The following is a 19,923-nucleotide window of genomic DNA, read 5'->3' on the forward strand; positions in this document are numbered from 1 at the left end:
ATCATGACGTTAATATGCCCTTTGCTAATTTCACATAAAAGCCAGTTCAGAGAAAAGTCACTGCAACACACCACCGTCTTAGGCACAGGTGCGCAAAATAGCAAAGTACCTACCTCCCGAAACGATACAAGTACAGGACAAACAGATGCTCTTGCAATTCATAACGTTTATATACTGGTTTTGTATACACCGGAACTTCTTCAGATCTTTGTGTGGGTCAAACCTTGTGAGCAAATAACATCCTAAATGGAAAAAGATACTCTCACATGCTGTTGCTTCGTTTGAACTGTGAAGATTTGCTGTGGATTCCGAGTAAAATATAATTTCCTACTGCATAATTTTGTGTGTTTTTTTATATTCTCGTCATACTGCATTTTTCTAAGACATGCTTGCCGAGTGACTGCAATAAACAGCGATCTTACCTTCCCCTCGTAGAATATTGCTGATCTGGGAAATTTCGGAAGAGGATCTACCCACTCGTTACTTTGTTTGACATTCAATACCAGTTTAATGTATGGAACACCGTTCACATGGATTTGCTCGCCGGTTAAAGCGTGATATTAAAATTATTTTCTATCCTTTTCTTGCAAAAACTCCTTCCCTTTGTATCAAAATGAATTGTCAGTTAACAAAGACTTGGGTCCCCTACTGTGGGAATGTAGTCACTTGAAATTGTTTTGAAAACTACCGCAACCATAGCATATAACTTTAAAAATTTGTAAAGCTTGTCATATAATGCAATAACGTATTTAATACCTCCACTGGTTGTTGCGTACGGACCAGGAATATGAACAGCTACTATTTCAAGTGGTTTGTTGAGCAAAATAGATTGTAATTAAGCCTTACTACTTTTGTTGATGGATTTTGCTTTCTGACAGATGACAAAAGTGCTTAGTAATCGACGTACTTTCCATCACATACTAGGAACGTAGCAAAATAGGTTAAGTTTCCTTACACACCTTTTGGTACCGAAGCGTCCACAGGCATGATGTGTAAACCAAATAAACTTATCTACACTTTCTAGAAGTATGCGTACACACCGAGAGTTGATACTGGAATGTCTTGTGTAGAACAATCTGTTACTCTCTAAGGTATAATATTGTTACAAACTGCTTGTATTATTCTGTTTCACTTGTGTTCTCGCCTTGTGCCAAAGTCGATTTGCTTCTTGTTGTTCTTTCATGTTTCTGCACATGTCAGTATTGTATTGCCGGTAGTTGTTTTTCATGGGTAAGATGCGACAGTCTGTTACTTGTTCTAGTGTTCCTGCATTTTCGGTTAGACCCTATGTCCGTTTAGACAATGTATCGGCAACAACGTTTTGTTTCTTGGCTATGTAAGTTATTTCAAATGAATATTCCTGTAAAGACAATGCCCAACGCGCTAGGTACGGGTGTAATAATCTGGACGACATCAAAAAACTCAAAATTTCATGGTGAGCGTATACGTTTCTGTTTCTACCAAAAATTTGTGACTGTAATTTTTGAATGCCCACACGATCTAATTCTGTCACTGAATAAAAATTCTCTTATTCAGTGAGTGTTCTACTTACAAAACTAGTCACTTTTACTTCATACATTTCCTGTTACTGATCAGCTTGAACAGACACGAGCCAAAATCTGTGCATGAGATATCTGCTGCAACACAAAAATCTTTGCTCATGTCAGAATGACATAAGATATGTAGGTTAACTAATGCTTCGTTCATTGCATTAAAATCATTGGTGCGCCCCTGTGTCCAAAGCCATAAAGGGTGCTCCTAAGCCAAGCCCAGAAACACTGTGCTGTTTAATAATTGGTCTGGAATGAAACACTGGTAGAATTAGCAGAGACTAAAAAATATTTTTAACTGCTTCTTGGTGTTTGTATACAGGAAATGACTGACTGGACTGAATTTGTCTGGATCTGATCCTATTCCTTGTGAGGATGTTACACAGCCTAAAAATTTGATTTCCAGTCTTGCAATTTGCATTTCTGAAGGGTTCTGATATCGAGAAGGCTATTTACACCTACAGTGAAAATGCACTTAATTCATTAAATAACAAGTTACAAGCAGCAGGTATTTTCTGTGATTTGTCAAAGGCATTCGATTGTGTGAACCACAACATCCTTTTAAATAAATTAGAATTCAATGGTGTCACGGGCAGTGCTGCAAAATGGTTCAAGTCATACCTCGCTAGCAGGAAACAAATGGTGTCACTGCAAGGGACTAGTGAATTAAGTCATCAGTCATCATCAGAATGGGAAGAAATTACATGTGGTGTCCCACAAGGATCCATCTTAGGGCCATTGATTTTTCTTGTGTAAATTAATGATCTCTCATCAGTTACACTGTCAGAAGCAGAGTTCGTTTTGCAATAAATAGTATGTCGAGTGTAGTCCTAGAAAGATCTGCTAATGATATTTTCATGGATATTAATAAATGGTTTAAAGCCAACTCACTGACATTAAACTTCGAAAAGACTCACTATATGCAATTCAGAACCTGTAAGAGGTTTTCACCCAGCATATGCATAAAGTATGAAGAAGAGCAGACAGAAGAGGTTGACAGCCTTAAATTCCTGGGATTACAACTTGATAATGAATTCAGTTGGGATGAGCTCACCACAGAACTGCAGAAACGACTTAACAGATCTGTATTTGCAATTCGAGTGTTAGCATACATAGGCGACATAAAAATGAAGAAGCTTGCATAATTTGGCTACTTTCATTCCATAATGTCATATGGTATAATATTTTGGGGTAACTCTTCAAGTCAAACAAAAGTTTTCAGAGTCCAAAAGCGTGTAATACGTATTATTTCTGGAGTAAATTCACGGACGTCCTGTAGAAAGAACTTCAAAAGTCAGACGCGGAAAATATGTGTGAAATAGTGGAAACGACGATATTCACCTTTTCCACTGAAATAGTGGAAGATGAGTATTCATCTTTTCCACTGTTTCACACATATTTTCAGAGTCTGACTTACGAAGTTCGTAACCTAAAATCAAACCTTTTCGTGACAGGAATATGCATTTCATCTCATTCAGGAGAACAAATAAATCATATATTAAGACGAATCACACCTGAAGATGGACCCACAGGGTCCGAAACGCATCGTGTACTTAATAAAATATGAAAAATTGTGACTGAAGGCGTTTTTTAATTTATACCTCGAGTGTATTGAGTACAGTCACGTTTGAAGCTGCAAAATATGGATAAAATTAAAAAGTTTCATATTTCTTTAATTTCATATATTTTGGATTTCTTTTATTGTTAGGATTTTTTGCAGTTCAGGGCCATTCTCATGTATTAACTATTGGAAGTCGTGTTTTAAATGTATAGCAGTCAGATTGCGTTGGGATTGTATATTGTGGGTAACAAATGAATCGGTTAAGTTTAAGTTCTCTTTGTCAGGAAATATTCTGTAGGTCAGTGTTTGATAAAAAAATTGTTAAAGAGTTAGTTTCAGTAAACTTTTTCAGCCTTTTCGGTTATACATGAACCATGACCAGGGTTACCAAACGTTTTAGAGAAAAAATAACGTATTTTGTTTCAAGAAGTGAATAGAACGTACATATTTAAAGTTGAAGTCTTTTCAAAATTTATGTGTTTATTTACTTAAATAGGAATATTTTGTCCTTTTTTTTATTAAAAATGGATTTTTGGTCGGTTTTAAAACTCAATAAATAGTGCTATATTGTAAACTTACGTTTCAATAAAAGAACAATTCCTTTTATTATTCAAACTTACTGAAGACCTCTCTCCCTTCTCGCTGGTTTGCACCTATCGCCGATTTCAATGTATGTGATGTGACGTGAACAGAAGCAGCTAAATATGGATGAGCCATTCGCTATGAAATACACTCATATCTGCGACCAAAAAGCGTGCATATATAATTAAAATAAAGGTCGTCTCCCGACTTAAAACCACAGCTGGTTGTTGTTAAATTAGCTTTTCCGAATCTTTCTCTCCGAATTTCCTTGCACTCGATTTTCTTCTATCGAATATTTACTTCTGTTTCTGTCTTTATAACGGTCTACGTGTTTCGTTTTCATCACTGGACAATAGCGGTGAAATGCTCTTTTTGAAACCCTTGCTGCCGTGTTAATGCGAACTGTACTTGGCCGCTAGAAAGCACGGGGCTGGGGGCACCTTGTCTTCCGCGGGCTGCGAGACGTGTTTTACGGCTCATTATTTCCTCGACCGTTAATGAGCCTGCACTGTGAGCCAAGTTTATGCCTTTATCCATCTCGCCTCGCTGCTCGCGGCTCCCCCTAACATGGCCACGTCTGATTAGAAATTCCAGCTCTGAGGACGTCGTCTCCCGAAGAGGCCAAGTAAGAAGTAATGTTATAAGATATTTTGTTGCCACGTATGCCTGAATTAAAGCGTGAGAAAAACGATATTCTGTTATAATACCGTTTGATTTCCTCCAGACGTTACACAAGTTTTTACACAAGTACTGTTCACACTGCACCTTCAGAATAGGCATTAGGTTATGTAATCTGCTCAAGTTTTGACAGAATTTAAAGAGAAAAAAATCTGCATCTATCCCCCTATTGCTACTTACATATCCAGCTTTATTTAAAACAGATTTGTGTATCTTGCTGACGTCTCTAAATAACACACGCTCGAAGATTCTGTAACTAAGCGTTGTTGAGATATGCGACTCCTCCGGAACGCAATGAATCGACATCGTGACAATCAGGCGCGAAATAGGGCTGACTCCAAAATGGTGATAAGAATCGCGCTCCAATCTTTGGCCACATTGTGATCTTCCTCTTTCAAGAAACTGAAAATGCTGTATATGGATTTGCGACCTGTAGCGTTTATAAGATTAAATTGCATACATCGCTTAAAAAACTGATTTCTTTGTTAATTAAGACAGAATAATTTATTGCATCTTTGGTTCATTTCTCTGCAGTTTGTGTAGGAAACAATAAGTAAAATCAATTACAATTTAAATACGACTTCTAATTTACCCCACCTGTGTTAACTCAATATATTGAGAATTATTAAAATTGATCTGTGTTACGGTGGAAGATACGCTCAGAACTTTAACATTTTGTATGGTCGAAATGAGTTTGTGAATATGCAGACAATCCGGCAACTTAGACAAAAAGAGCTCATCAGGAGAGTATTTGGAGTCAAAGCAATGTCTGATAATAATTCAGCTGTTTTGCCCGCACCAGCTCCACCGTGTTTACGTCCAGGCGACACAGACTATCCTCGTCATTCGCATTTCTTGCAACAATAGATCAACATTTCTTCTTCTTTTTTAAACAAAAGTCCCTTCATGGACAATGAATTTGTAACTACTGCTGGCGACACCTTCAGTCGACAGTAGTCCTTCTACAACGTACACACCACATTTTTAGTGATTCTAGTTATTAGTGAAACTGCTTTGAAAAGATTATTTGGACCTAATTTCTTTCCAAAAAGCACTAACGACTTGTCAGAATCATCAATCTGGTAAAACTTCGTTCCAGTTTTTCTCAAAGATGTTTTGATATATGAAAGTGGAAACGTTGTTCATGTAGGGGAGGGCGGGGCTGCAAGTTCCGATTTTTAGTTAACTTAAAAATACTTAATTTTAGTATTCATGCGATGCAATCAAAATTAACTTATGTGTGTAAGTTTGGTATTAAAGCAGTTATTTGGGTCATTTGTTGTGAAATCTTTTAGTAATAATGTTTTAATGCCTAACGTTGTGAAATAACAACTTCCCCTACTGGGGGCAAACTGTTAACGAGTTTGGATAATTTGTTACCATATTTGTTAAAGCTATTATTTGTGAAATAAAAAACAATAAATGATTAAACTATGTCTGTTTATTTAAGTAATAATCAACAATGTCGTACGAATCATCACTTATACATTTGTATGTTATATAACAAGTAACCATAATTTGTATTTAAGCAATTATTAACCCTTTAGTAATTAACAGCCTTAATAATTCAGTCTTCAATCAAATTGGCCATGTCTTAGGCTGAAAATATCTATCATATTGACGTCATAGGCATAAAACATATACTTGGACTATAATTAATTAATCATCAAAAGATATACCACAATCAAAGCTCGGGCATAGATAGGTTAGTAAGGCTTGATTCTGCCTACATCTGGAATGTGCCCATTTCTTAAATTCTTGGCACTGAGCCCATTGTTCCCCAGAACAGGGATTAGAAAAATGTGTGAAATCTTATGGGACTTAATTGCTAAGGTCATCAGTCCCTAAGCTTACACACTACTTAACCTAAATTATCCTAAGGACAAACACACACACCCATGCACGAGGGACGAGTCGAACCTCCGCCGGGACCAGCTACAGGGATTAAAGTAACTGTCACAGCACACTACACAATAATATTCTAAACCATCCTCTTCACTCTCAGACCTTTCACTACTCGTTTGTAGAACTTGTCGTTTAACAGACTTCTCCTTCCCTTTTCCTTTTCCTTTCCATTTCCTTGTGATGTTTTACCTTTCCCTTTTCCTTTATTTTTTTTTTTTTTACTTTTTCATTGTTGATGTTCAATTTACTTTTCTTGCTTTGCTCTTCTGCAAAGGCTTGTTTTACTGGGGCATCGATTGAAATAGCGGATTTTCTAAGACGTCTCTTGTTTGTTCCAATCCTTGGCGGTGCTTTCGGAAAAGGACGCACTGCTTCTGGAGAGAAACGGACTTGATCTTCGAGTTGTTCTTCTATGACACCAGAAGATGCAGGCGTATTAACAACCCCTGATGGCCCTGGCGCAATAACGATCTGTCTTGTATCTGTACTAATGTTTACAATTCACTGTCAAGTGAAATGCCTAAAGCCACATCTAATGTGTTTACTAAAGCTAAAGGGCGATCTTTAATATACAATGGAGCATAGTCGTTTACTGTAAAAACGTTGGGGTCATAAGGCAAAATCCCAGCTTTTTTGAAAGCACTCATTACCTTTATGGGAGTCAAAATGGTTCAAATGGCTCTGAGCACTATGGGACTCAACTGCTGAGGTCATTAGTCCCCTAGAACTTAGAACTAGTTAATCCTAACTAACCTAAGGACATCACAAACATCCATGCCCGAGGCAGGATTCGAACCTGCGACCGTAGCGGTCTTGCGGTTCCAGACTGCAGCGCCTTTAACCGCACGGCCACTTCGGCCGGCCTATGGGAGTCACTACACGAGGTAGCGCGTATCTAACAATTACTGGGATCTCACATATCGACATTGTCTTGCCAGGATTATTGCGTAGCCAATTGTCCTGAGCCTTTCCACAGTAGCTTTTGAAAGGTGCATTTACTCCAACAGACAATCGCTGTAGGCGGTGTGTACAGTGAGGCGGCAATGACAGCATTATAGTTGAGTTAGATTTCGCTTTTTCCACCACATTGATATCAGTATGAGGTTGGTGATTATCAAGCAACAACAAAATCGGATCTTCAGATGATGGTTTAGTATGTTTGATAAAATGATCCATATATTTCACGAACTTCGTAGCTGTCATCCATCCTGAACTGTTTCCTGCGCCGACAGATTCCGGTGGTCCGCCTTGTATAAACAAACCCATGTATTTAAGCCTTGGGAAAATAAACATGGGAGGAACTGCATGACCTAATGCAGTTCCAGTAACCAATGTCCGTCGTTCAGCAGATACTATGGCTCCAACTTGTTTCATTCCCTTATTTGTCTATAATTTTCCTCGGCTGTAGTACCGTGGTAACGCCTATTTCATTTAAAATTATATATTCTTGAAGGCGGAAATGTATATTTATCCAACACTGTGCTCAGCTTTGTAAAAAATTCGGTAACATTGTGTTTGTTAAATGATGTCGCCCTGCTGATACTCGTTGACTCCGGTGTTCTCACTGACAGGTGAGGATGTCTTTTTAAAAAACCAATCAGCCAATCTGGACCAGCTTTTTTATTTTAGTCGAACAATGGTGGAATATAACGTCATTGAAATGAGGGACGGAGCAAGGAGGACATCAAAAGCAGACTAGCAATGGCAAAAAGGGCATGCCTGGCCAAAATAAGTCTACTAGTATCAAATATCGGCCTGAATTTGAGGAAGAAATTTCTGAGAATGTACGTCTGGAGTTCAGCATTGTATGGTAGTGAAACATGGACTGTAGGAAAACCGGAACAAAAGAGAATGGAAGAATTTGAGATGTGGTACTACAAACGAATGTTGAAAATTAGGTGGACTGATAAAGTAAGGAATGAGGAGGTTCTACGCAGAATCGGAGAGGAAAGGAACGTGTGGAAAACAATGATAGGACATCTGTTAAGACGTGAGGGAATGACTTCCATGGTACTAGAGTGAGCTGTAGAGGGCAAAAGCAGTAGAGGAAGACAGAGATTGGAAAACATCCAGCAAATAATTGAGAACGTAGGTTGCAAATGCTACTCTGGGATGAAGAGGTTAACAGAGGAGAGGCATTCGTGGCGGGCCGCATCAAACCAGTCTGACGATTGATGAAAAAAAAAAAATGAATTTCAGTGCACAGTCCTTGGCTAACTTTTTGACTTAGGGGATCAATGGAAATTGAAGCACATTGCAATAAATATTCTACTAACTTATCTTCCTGTTCTTCAGTAAAGACCAATCTTACTTTTTTGTAACCACTCGCGATACTTTCTACCCAAGATCTTAGCTTTTTGATAAGTCTGTATAAAATCATGTGACAACTATCTAATTCTTTGGCAGCAGTTTTTATTTTGCTGCTGTCGTTGAGAACTGCATCTTCTGCTTTTTGCATCAACTCCTGTGACACGGAACCTCGTGTTGTTTTTCGGGTATACGTCCTCATACGACAAAAGATAAAAATAACGATATTTATATTACATTGCTGGTACAAATGAATTGGCGCAAGTTGTTCCGAGGTCACAACGTGCCCCCAAAAAACGGAACATTTAGCCCCATCGCATATGTTGAAATAAAAGTGAGATATTGGTTACGTTACGAAGCAAAGTTAATTTACGCAATGTGTACCAAAACAGTAGATAAATGCTTACAATAAAATACTGAAACACTAAAGGCTACTTGTTAAAGTTCGTGACATAGATCAAAACTACCAATTACGAAAATATTTACTTACGTGAACCAGCGACGCACGTGCTGTCGTTCCGATGTTCCGTGGACCACTAGACTGTTTACGATGGCTGCCTTCGGTGCGATGTAGCGTTTCATTTCACGACGTGTTTACTTCATATTCATATCTCTTTCCCTCGCGGAGTTATTTCAGTCGGAACAATTTACCTCGGTAACTTCTAGCCACGCTCTCCCCTACAACGATGCACAAGGGTATTCACATACTGATGCGACTCATGTCCATTTTTCACTTTCGTAAGTTTATTCTGGCCGTGTATACTGATCAAAGAATAAGCTTGATGATTTGGCCATTCTCTACAGCAGTTGCAGATATTCGTTACATATTTAAAAAGCCTTTTGCTTGCTGAATTATATAAAACATAAACGGATTTTCTTCTGAATAGAACCTTGAGTTTCCCAAACGATTTCCAAGCAATTTTTACGCTTCAGTATATTTCTTTACACGTCAATGAGCTTGAAATTTCCAGTTCTCCAAAGTAATCAAATCGTCAACTGTTTCTATAGTTTCATCATTAATTATTATTATTTTGCCTCAGGCCTACCATCATATTTGTTGTACTTCGTTCTTCCGGATACGAAACAAGCAAATAAATGTCGCCAGCGTTTTAAAAATACAAAACGCATATTTCGCCTTCAGGTAGATTACGTATCGTCTCTTCATATCCCCATGAGCAGAACATTGACCTACAAAAGGTACCAATATGGCATAAATGTGAGGTACCATCTCGCTGTCATTAGGCAGGCATCACTGAAAGAGACAAATGTCTGTCGTCAAGGACTTTTGTTTGCAAAGAGTTATACAGGTAGGTGTTATTTACGCACTGCAGAGCCTAATAGGCGTTTTAAGCTCTTCCACCTTGATTAAAACACTGTGGTGCACTGGGACTCACACCCGGAACAGGTCTTGCAGCTTGAGCTTTTCAAACACACCCTCACAGCTTACTTCTGCCAGTACCTTTTCCTACTTACCGACCTTCACAGATGCTATCATGCATACTTTGAAGGACTAAGAATTCTGGATGAGAGGAGGAATAATTTAGCTACAGAGTAGTGGCTGTTTCCAACTCAGTCGAAAGAATCCTTGTGCACAAAAAGCAAGGTTCCTTGTCTGGCCAAGGACTTAATGTGCCAGGAAGTTCAAAATCGTGCACACTTCTCTACGTGAAAAGCTCATTCTAGTAACGTTATACTGAAGGCCATCAAAACTGCATTTCAATGAAGGTGGAATTCCAAACAGTTCAATAGGCGCCACGGAGTGGCCTCGTGGTTTGAGGCGCCGTGTCACGGATTGCGCAGCCCCTCCCTCCGGAGGTTCGAGTCCTCCCTCGCGCATGGGTGTGTGTGTGTGTGTGTGTGTGTGTGTGTTGTCCTTAGCGTAAGTTAAAGTTAGCTTAAGTAGCGGGTAAGTCTAGGGACCGATGACCTTAGCAGTTTGGTCCGTTAGGAATTCACACACATTTGAAGTCCAATAGGCATGAATTGTGCTACATGCTTGTGTTATGTGACTGTTTAAGTTCAAACTGTCACATAATCTGTTTTTTACGTTTCCTTTCCTATTGATTCGGTGAGACGTCTTCTTATTTTTGTTGCCGTATGTGGCCTTAGGTTTCTGCGTAAGGGAAGTTAACAGTAGATTCATAAAGATGTTTGGCACTTAAAGCCATTCTTTGCACAGGTACAGAATAGCGGAAAATAGTCTGTCATATCCTCACGGTTAGAGTGTCCAGAAGGCTAGGCAGCTCATCCTAAAAACTGCATTGTGTGGGAAGGAACAAAAAAAAGGAATTGTTTTAGCTACATAAGAATGTGAAAACATGAGTCATTGTAGCGTGGGAACAGCCATTGAGCTATGGCGCACCTGTTGGAATGTTTGTTCAAATTCTAATAAGGGATTTTCTGATTAGTTCATAGTAATTATTCCGGCAGAAGGGGTAAGCTCCTGCACATATGGAATGCAGGGTTTTTGGTTGGCCATCGCTGAAAACCTGTCATGTAGTGGAAGAGTTTCGCCTTTTTGCCCGTATCATACCTTAATCGTTAACCATGACAGAATCCAAAAGAATAGGAAATTGCTAAACTCTTTTATGAAATTATCATTTACCGAAACTCACAAGGTCTCCTGAAGCCAGCCGTTGAGAGTCAAACATTAGCAGAACAAGCTAAGTTTCGAATCAAACGTCACTTAGGGACACCACAGGCGGCACTCGTTCCAGGGATGTCGCCAACATAGAGTGGAATACAGAGGCTGAGCTGAACTTAGAGCCACCACTACAGGTGTCTTCTACGCTAGCACAGCTTAATAATGGAAAGCAGCCAACAAGATGAGGGCAATGTGAAGTTAGTTAATTTGCATCAAGGTTTCATTTTGCAGACCTAATTTTCACAGACAGCTAGTTGCATCCATCACGTACGAGTACTTTGGCATGAGTAATGGTCTTTGTTCATACTTTTCTGGTTTCTTTTCTTTAAATCACTAACCTTTTTTGCTATCATTGCCCATACTTTTCCAGGGTTTTATTCTTCTCCTCTTGCAACCACCCAGCCACGTCAGTGCTATAGTTCATATTTAGAATCCCTTGTCCACTTATTAAATATTTATGTATTTGATTCCGTGGATAAAAATTTTGTTTGCCTTCTTTTGGCAACAAACCAAATTGTTATAGTCACCTCTAGTTTCCTTTCATAGGTTGACGGCTCCCTTATTGATGTGTTCCTGTAAGATGTGGTACCCACACTTTCATGCTTAATTAAGCCACATCTAGGAAATTCCATTTAGGAAGGTGTTTTTCGTTGTATACCTTGTTTATTTTAAATTTAGATGTGCTTATGGAGAGAGGTTGCAATAACATTCATTATATAAGGAAAGGTCACACAACAAGCTTCTCATTCAGAAATATCATGTGAATGTGGCTGTTTGCGAGAATATAGCGATATGCATAATGTAAGAAGGGGAAACGTTTACCAGCACATGTTGGAATTCTACATTGGCAGGATAGTGGCCTCTCATTCACCGATCAGCGTATCACGACTGTCATGCAGGGAAGGGATCAAGAGCGCCATGCTTGGCGCCTTGTAGTGTATGAGTGAACCTGTTCAACTACTGCCCAAGACGAGGACATATTATTCATTTGCCTGTGCAAGACCATACAGCCATATCACGAACTCTGAGCTAGGAAGTGCGCTTGTCTGCAGCAAGGCTAGTATCCACACGGACAGTATGATGATCTTTGGAGAACCACAGACTGTTAGCATGATTTCCATTGTTGCAGCTTCCCTTGATGGAGCAGCTAAAACAGTGGAATTCCCAACGACAACATTGCACACGGGAGTGACACCACATGACCTTTCACAATCGTCCCAGTTCTGTATGCAGCATTTTGATACACATATCCATATGTGGAGCCTCTAAGAGGAACTAAGGTTGCCAGATTAATTTCGCTATAGTCATACGAACTCAGCAGCTGGCCTAATTGTATGGTCAGCTGCTGTGTACACAATAGGATCACCTGTGATTCTGACAACGAGTAATTTGAATAGCAGCCGTTACATTTCTAATTTGTTAAGGCTGGTGGTTGTGCCCTATATTTCAACAAGATAATGCAAGACCACATGTTGCCAGGGCTGTCGTGAACTGCCTCGAGAAAAACAGCACTGGACTATTACCCCTACCAGTAGGTTCTCCAGGTCTCTGATATATCTGGTTAAAGTAAAGTGAAGTCGCATGGCTTGACTGGCGGAGAAATCGCAAGGGGTAGTGTCAGCTGCCTAATTGGAAAGGTTTTTCCTTTACTTCGCATACACCAGCAGCTTTCCTTCGGAAATGGTGACAATTATACAGGGTGATTAAAAAAGAATACCACAACTTTAGGAATTTAAAACTGTGCAACGACAAAAGGCAGAACTAAGCACTATCTGTCGGTGAATTAAGGGAGCTATAAAGTTTCATTTAGTTGTACATTTGTTCGCTTGGGGCGCTGTTGACTAGGCGTCAGCGTCAGTTGATGCTAAGATGGCGACCGCTCAACAGAAAGCTTTTTGTGTTATTGAGTACGGCAGAACTGAATCGACGACAGTTGTTCAGCGTGCATTTCGAACGAAGTATGGTGTTAAACCTCCTGATAGGTGGTGTATTAAACGTTGGTATAAACAGTTTACAGAGAAGGGGTGTTTGTGCAAAGGGAAAAGTTCTGGACGGCCGAGAACAAGTGATGAAAATGTAGCACGCATCCAGCAAGCATTTGTTCGCAGCCCAGGAAAATCGACTCGCAGAGCTAGCAGAGAGCTGCAAATTCCACAATCAACTGTATGGAGAGTCCTACGAAAAAGGTTAGTTATGAAACCTGAAAGCCAACTACCCGAGGCGATGGATCGGCCGCCAGGCAGCCCGTGACAGAGCACTTCATCACTGGCCTCCAAGAAGCCCTGATCTTACCCCCTGCGATTTTTTCTTATGGGGGTATGTTAAGGATATGGTGTTTCGGCCACCTCTCCCAGCCACCATTGATGATTTGAAACGAGAAATAACAGCAGCTATCCAAACTGTTACGCCTGATATGCTACAGAGAGTGTGGAACGAGTTGGAGTATCGGGTTGATATTGCTCGTGTGTCTGGAGGGGGCCATATTGAACATTTCTGAACTTGTTTTTGAGTGAAAAAAAACCTTTTTAAATACTCTTTGTAATGACGTATAACAGAAGGTTGTATTATGTTTCTTTCATTAAATACACATTTTTTAAAGTTGTGGTATTCTTTTTGAATCACCCTGTATATTAATTGTATATGGTATGTGTAGACATTGTAATGGTTGTGTGTTGTGTGGTCACAGTGTTTAACTTCCCCATCCAACAGGTGGATCCTGTCAAGAATGTCACATGTTCTGCCTCCACGAGACACTGTGGAGAGGTCTGGAATCTAATCCAGGACAAGCGCAATGTCTGGTGGTCGAGAACTTCATGTCACCATCCATCATCCCATTTGCCAAAAAGCGAGGAAAGGGAAATGTACCAACAGTGTATGGTGTACCCAGGTGATTATGCCTACAAGTACCTGCCACGCCTGGCATCAATGAACTTGAGATCTAATGGGAACCGGCGTACTGAGCAATGCAAGGCCTTTTTCACCCATTTGGTCACGAATTGCGAAGAGATTGACACAGCAGCATTCGTCAGTCAGTATGATTGATGAACTATGGCATGGAGTTGAAGCAACATGGAACGTTACACAAATGACAGCTTTGTGTACAATATTTCGCACCCTGTGCAACCCCAATTGTCACAGAAATTAATCACGTAATATTCCTACTGTACGTTGAATGGACAATAATTTCATTATTTGGTATCTTTCCTGCTGTTACAGTTTTGATGTCCGGAAGTGTAGTCTATCAGTTGCTCTCAGGAGTGTGAATCTCAGATTCTTCTCCGAAGAAAAATCCCTGGAGGCAGTGGAGATCGAACCCTGGTGGTGCTTGTTGTATGCATATGTTTAATTATGACACAAAAGAGTTAAAGACATTAGCTGCCAGTGGGTATTGATTTATGTCCAATGGGCAAGCTGAAAATTTATGGTGAACTGGGATTCAGACGCATGTCTCCTGCTTATTACGCAGATGTGCTGACCACTACACCATTTGCAGCATTAGAAAATTGCAGCGAAATGCAGGAAGATCTACAGCGGATAGGCACTTGGTGCAGGGAGTGGCAACTGACACGTAAAATAGTCAAATGTAATGTATTGCGAATGCATAGAAAGAAGGATCCTTTATTGTACGATTATATGATAGCGGAACAAACACTGGTAGCAGTTACTTCTGTAACATATCTGGGAGTACGCGTGCGGAGCGATTTGAAGTGGAATGATCATATAAAATTAATTGTTGGTAAGGCGGGTGCCAGGTTGAGATTCATTGGGAGAGTCCTTAGAAAATGTAGTCCATCAACAAAGGAGGTGGCTTACAAAACACTCGTTCGACCTATACTTGAGTATTACTCATCAGTGTGGGATCCGTACCAGGTCGGGTTGACAGAGGAGACAGGGAAGATCCAAAGAAGAGCGGCGCGTTTCGTCACAGGGTTATTTGGTAAGCGTGATAGCGTTACGGAGACGTTTAGCAAACTCAAGTGGCAGACTCTGCAAGAGAGGCGCTCTGCATCGCGGTGTAGCTTGCTGTCTAGGTTTAGAGAGGGTGCGTTTGTGGATGAGGTATCGAATATATTGCTTCCACCTACTTATACCTCCCGGGGAGATCACGTATGTAAAATTAGAGAGATTCGAGCGCGCACGGAGGCTTTCCGGCAGTCGTTCTTCCCGCGAACAACGCGCGACTGGAACAGAAAAGGGAGGTAATGACAGAGGCACGAAAAGTGCCCTCCGCCACATACCGTTGGGTGGCTTGCGGAGTATAAATACAGATGTAGATTCGGACATAGTGGCCACCACAATCACACTGATTATTAGCCTCATTACTCGCAGCATCTCGCCGATTCCCGTAAGAGTTGTAGTTTGGTGTGCATCTGCACTGAAGGGATGATTGGCCGTCATCGCCTGAATTATATATATGGACTTGTCTGAAAGAACGGACAGCACATCTACAGTATATGTTTAATTATTTATCGAGGTGGACAGAAAAGCTAATACTGCGTTAGACGTTATTCTTTTACAGCAACAGTGTAGTCTTTTAAGACAGACCAACGGAAAATCGTCAGAGACTTAAGATCAGTCAGTAGTGGTGCACTGGAAAATCGTCAGAGACATAAGATCAGTCATTAGTGGTGCAAGAGATACGAATGCAAGTAGTAGACGAACGGCAGCGTAGACATTGGACGCGCGCAAGTCCCTGTGGTCCGCAGCAGTGCGGGAGCGTCCGTGTGGAAATTTGTCTGGCTGTCGGGTCTGGCAGAAGAGTTGCGGAGTCGGTGAGGCAGCGGCGGGTTTAGCAAGTTAATAAACTGCGCGCTAAGGAGCGCGGCTCGGAGCCCGGCGCAGCGGCTGCTCCCCCTAATGGAGGCCGCAAGCTGGCGGCAACTTTAAAGCCCGACCCGGGCGCAAGGCGCCTCTTTGTGATGCAGAAAAGTTGGCCGGCTCTTCAAGTTACCGCCGCCCCGGTCAGCGGCGAGCACCGCAGATTTAGCAACCCGTCAGGAGGGGCGGGGTGGGGGTGGGGGGCGTCGGCTGCTGGGCATACCTTAAAGCCCGCCGACCGCTCTGTCCGGCGGGATTTAGAGCCTGAGCAGCGAATCCGTCACATGTGCAGTGCCGCTCATGGTGATGCTTGCAAAGTTCTGCTTTACGTTCAGAACTTGTGGATTGCCGGGCCACCCAAAGAGCTGTAGCACATTGCAGTGTGCCGGCGTTACTGGTGATATACGAACACCAAATTTTACTTGACTCCGTAGGGTATTTGTGATCAAGTTTTGTGCAACTGAAATTTGGTACGGTTATTTAGGTCAGCATCTACACTAGGAATGTAACACAGCCTCAGTCATAAAAAGAAAAGACGCACCGTAAAGGAGTTATGCAAATTGGTCAAAAACTGATATTCATACAGGTATCGACAGAAAGTGCAAAACTGTAAACTTTGACCGCAGATGGATGAATGTTTGACGGTACAGCGCAATTACACTGCACAGCTGGCAGGGATAGTAAATAAGGGACATGACCATACCAGTGCATAAGTGTTTGTGAATTTCATTTCGCATGATCAGTTGGAAATTAACTATACCTCGCAGACAGGCGAGTGTAGATTGTGCTCCGTGTTGTTGGGCTCAAAGAAGTCGGTTGGAGTAATCGACTAATCGCTCGGCATTTGAATAAGAGCGATCTCACTATACGATGATGTTGGCAGGAATGGATGAACCATGGTCGAACACAGCATCAAGAACGGACCGGTCGACCTAGAGTGGCGACAGACGTGTGTATCGGCCAATTGGCAGAGAGCCACTCAGAGTCCCGGATTCAACATTATCATCGATCATATGTGCAACTGGTGCTTCAGTGACCAAAAGGACCGTTAACAGGAAGCTCACAGAAAGGGAGCTGAGCTCACAGCACCACTATCTCGAATACGGTTGACCTCTGTTCACCAACAAGCCAGTCTACAGCGGCGTCGGGCATATTCGGCCTTGAATCCCATTGACTGGAGCAGAATTATCTTCATCGATGAGACCTGCTTCGAAATGCGCACCGGCGACCAGCGAAGACGTGTCTGGAGAGGCTCCCGGGAATGGTGGGATACGAACCTGAGTGTCGCTCTCCACATGCCCGACAACCAGCAGTGATGATCAGGGGTGCCGTTTCACTTCATAGCAGGACTTCTTTGGTTGTCATCTACGGCATCTTCACAGTACACCGGTACGTCGACGATATCCTAAGGCCCGTTTTCTTGCCCTTCATGGCAAGTCATCTTGGGCTTACATTTCAGCAAGATAATGCCGTTTCGCACACGACGAGTTTCTGCTGCTTGCCTTCATGCATGCCCAACCCTACCTTGACAAGTAAGGTCGCCGGATCTCTCCACAATTGAGAACATTTGGGGACTTATGGGCAGAGCCCTCTAACCATTTGGAATTTTGACGATGTTACGCGCCAGTTGGACAGAATTTGTCACAGTATTCCTCACGAGTATTCCAAAAACGTATCAATCAATGTCGAGGCGAACAACTGGTTGCGTAAGTGCCAGAGGTGGACCAACGTGTTATTGATTTCGTCAGTTTGTGGAGCTCTTTCTTTTGAACAAATCACCCAATTTTTCTGAAATTGTAATCATTTCTTTGTCTGTACATAGACATCAGATCTGTCGATTTCCCATTCTATTCGGATAATTTCTTGATGATGTGTCGCTTTTTCATCCCCAGAGTGTACTTCAGAGCGAAATCGATATCATCGATTAGTGTAGCACTTGATGGAAGCGCATTTTTCGATTTTTAGCTAGTCGTTTATGGCTTTTGAGTACATATTTAATATTTTTGGGATTCGAATAACAGGTGTCTGCTTTTATTTCAAAATTTGTTTCGTAAATGTAAAATAAAATAAAGTAAGCTAAAAATTTCCAAGTATGGCGTACTTCATTGTTAAAAGAAATTAAACTGCGCGATTAGGCTCAGAGGAATACGCGACATCGACCGGTCGCCGCGTCGATCTGTGCTTTATGGTGTCATTCAGATGCGGCATGGAGGGATATGTCGTCAGCAGACTGCTTTCCCGGCTGTTTTCAACTTTCCAGGCCTTGGAAACGCTGCTTCCCATTCAAGTAGCTCCTTAGTCAGTATCAGGAAGCCCGTGCCGGTCCTCCCACTTATGGAGACATCCCTGACAGAACTGAAACTGAACTCTGCTTCTCCGCATGACAGACGCTCTGACAACTTACCCATGGAGGCGGATATTTCATTATTTACGTGACGTAAATTCACAAAATTTACATATACTCTGGTTAATGTATACAATCTGAACTTTATTACGAATTCAGCTTTACATTACATCGCTTTATCAGCGTAAATGTACCTTGAAGGCGAAGATCAGCAACATAACATTAAATATGAAATTAAGAAATGCACGAATTTGTTTTCTGGCAAAAGCAGCGTGAGACAACCAAGCAAAGGAAAAGTAATATGAGAAACTATGAAAAAGTTATTTTAAAGTAGGTGTTGCTGCAGCGTATATGGAACATAGCGCGAGTCCAATGCGGGTCTATAAGCACCGACATGTGGCCGAGGCATTAGCGTGGAATTCGTGTCTTTCCGATGTGCTTCCGTAAATACGGAAACGTGAACTACGGCGACGTTATTACCAAATGCGTCGAGACAGGATCAACGTACTGCTATTCTTTTATTGGCTGCCCAAGGACAAACGCCGATAAGATACTCGTATCAATCGGAGAATGATGAATGTATGGGGCAGCATGACAGTCAAAACCACTGTTGTGAAATTGTGCGCCAATTTGAGTGTTAGTCGCCGTTCGACCTAAGACACTGATTGATTTGGGGGTCAGCCTCACCCGTTACGGACAAATGAGAGACAGTCGAGCACCCGCCTTATAGTCCTAATTTCTTCCCTTGCCACTCTCACAGCTTTCGGTCCCCTAAAAGGACCATGGAAGCTCGACGATTCCTGTCGGACAAGGATATACAGCAGACAGTTATGGACTACTTCATTCAGTAAAACACGGTGTTTTATCAGACGCTCGAATCTTCAATCTGGTGCATCGCTGGGATGATTGCCTCAATGTTCATAGAAGTTTTGACTGATTATTACACAGCCTTTTAACGGACACTTTTTTATCGCCCTTTATAATTGTGAGAATTACGCAACAATTAAAGATTACGAACTGAATGTCAACAAAAGTATAACTATGCCAATGTATTCTTTAGTAGTGGCTGATTTGCTGTTGTCATATTATGAAGATGGTATGTGACATTTGCTATTTTATTACAATATCTGTCCTAGGCTATGTGTGTTTTGTGCCCAAAGCACACGGAACTTTGGAGCAGATAGTGTAGAGTGATTTGAAATTAGTAAACCCAGGATCCCGTTAACACTGCAGCGAAGATGATAATTATAAATGTAAACAATTACAATCATTTCTTCAACAATACCCATTCGATCGCTGACACGTGGTGCCAGTAAATATGGTCTTGTAACATTAAATTCACATGAAAAATAATGTTCGTAACATTATTAATTTGTAATATATTTTGGTGGAGTAGCGGCATTAATCCTAGGATGCATGGTGCCGAAAACACACATGAATGCATATGAAGGGCCTCCAAGGCCCTGCCCTAATTTAAAATTTTCCTTTTTTCATATAATCATTCTTTGGAGTTAAATTTATTTCTGTCAAATTT

This window comes from Schistocerca americana, chromosome 1, assembly GCF_021461395.2.
Source record: "Schistocerca americana isolate TAMUIC-IGC-003095 chromosome 1, iqSchAmer2.1, whole genome shotgun sequence".
Taxonomy (NCBI): Eukaryota; Metazoa; Arthropoda; class Insecta; order Orthoptera; family Acrididae; genus Schistocerca; species Schistocerca americana.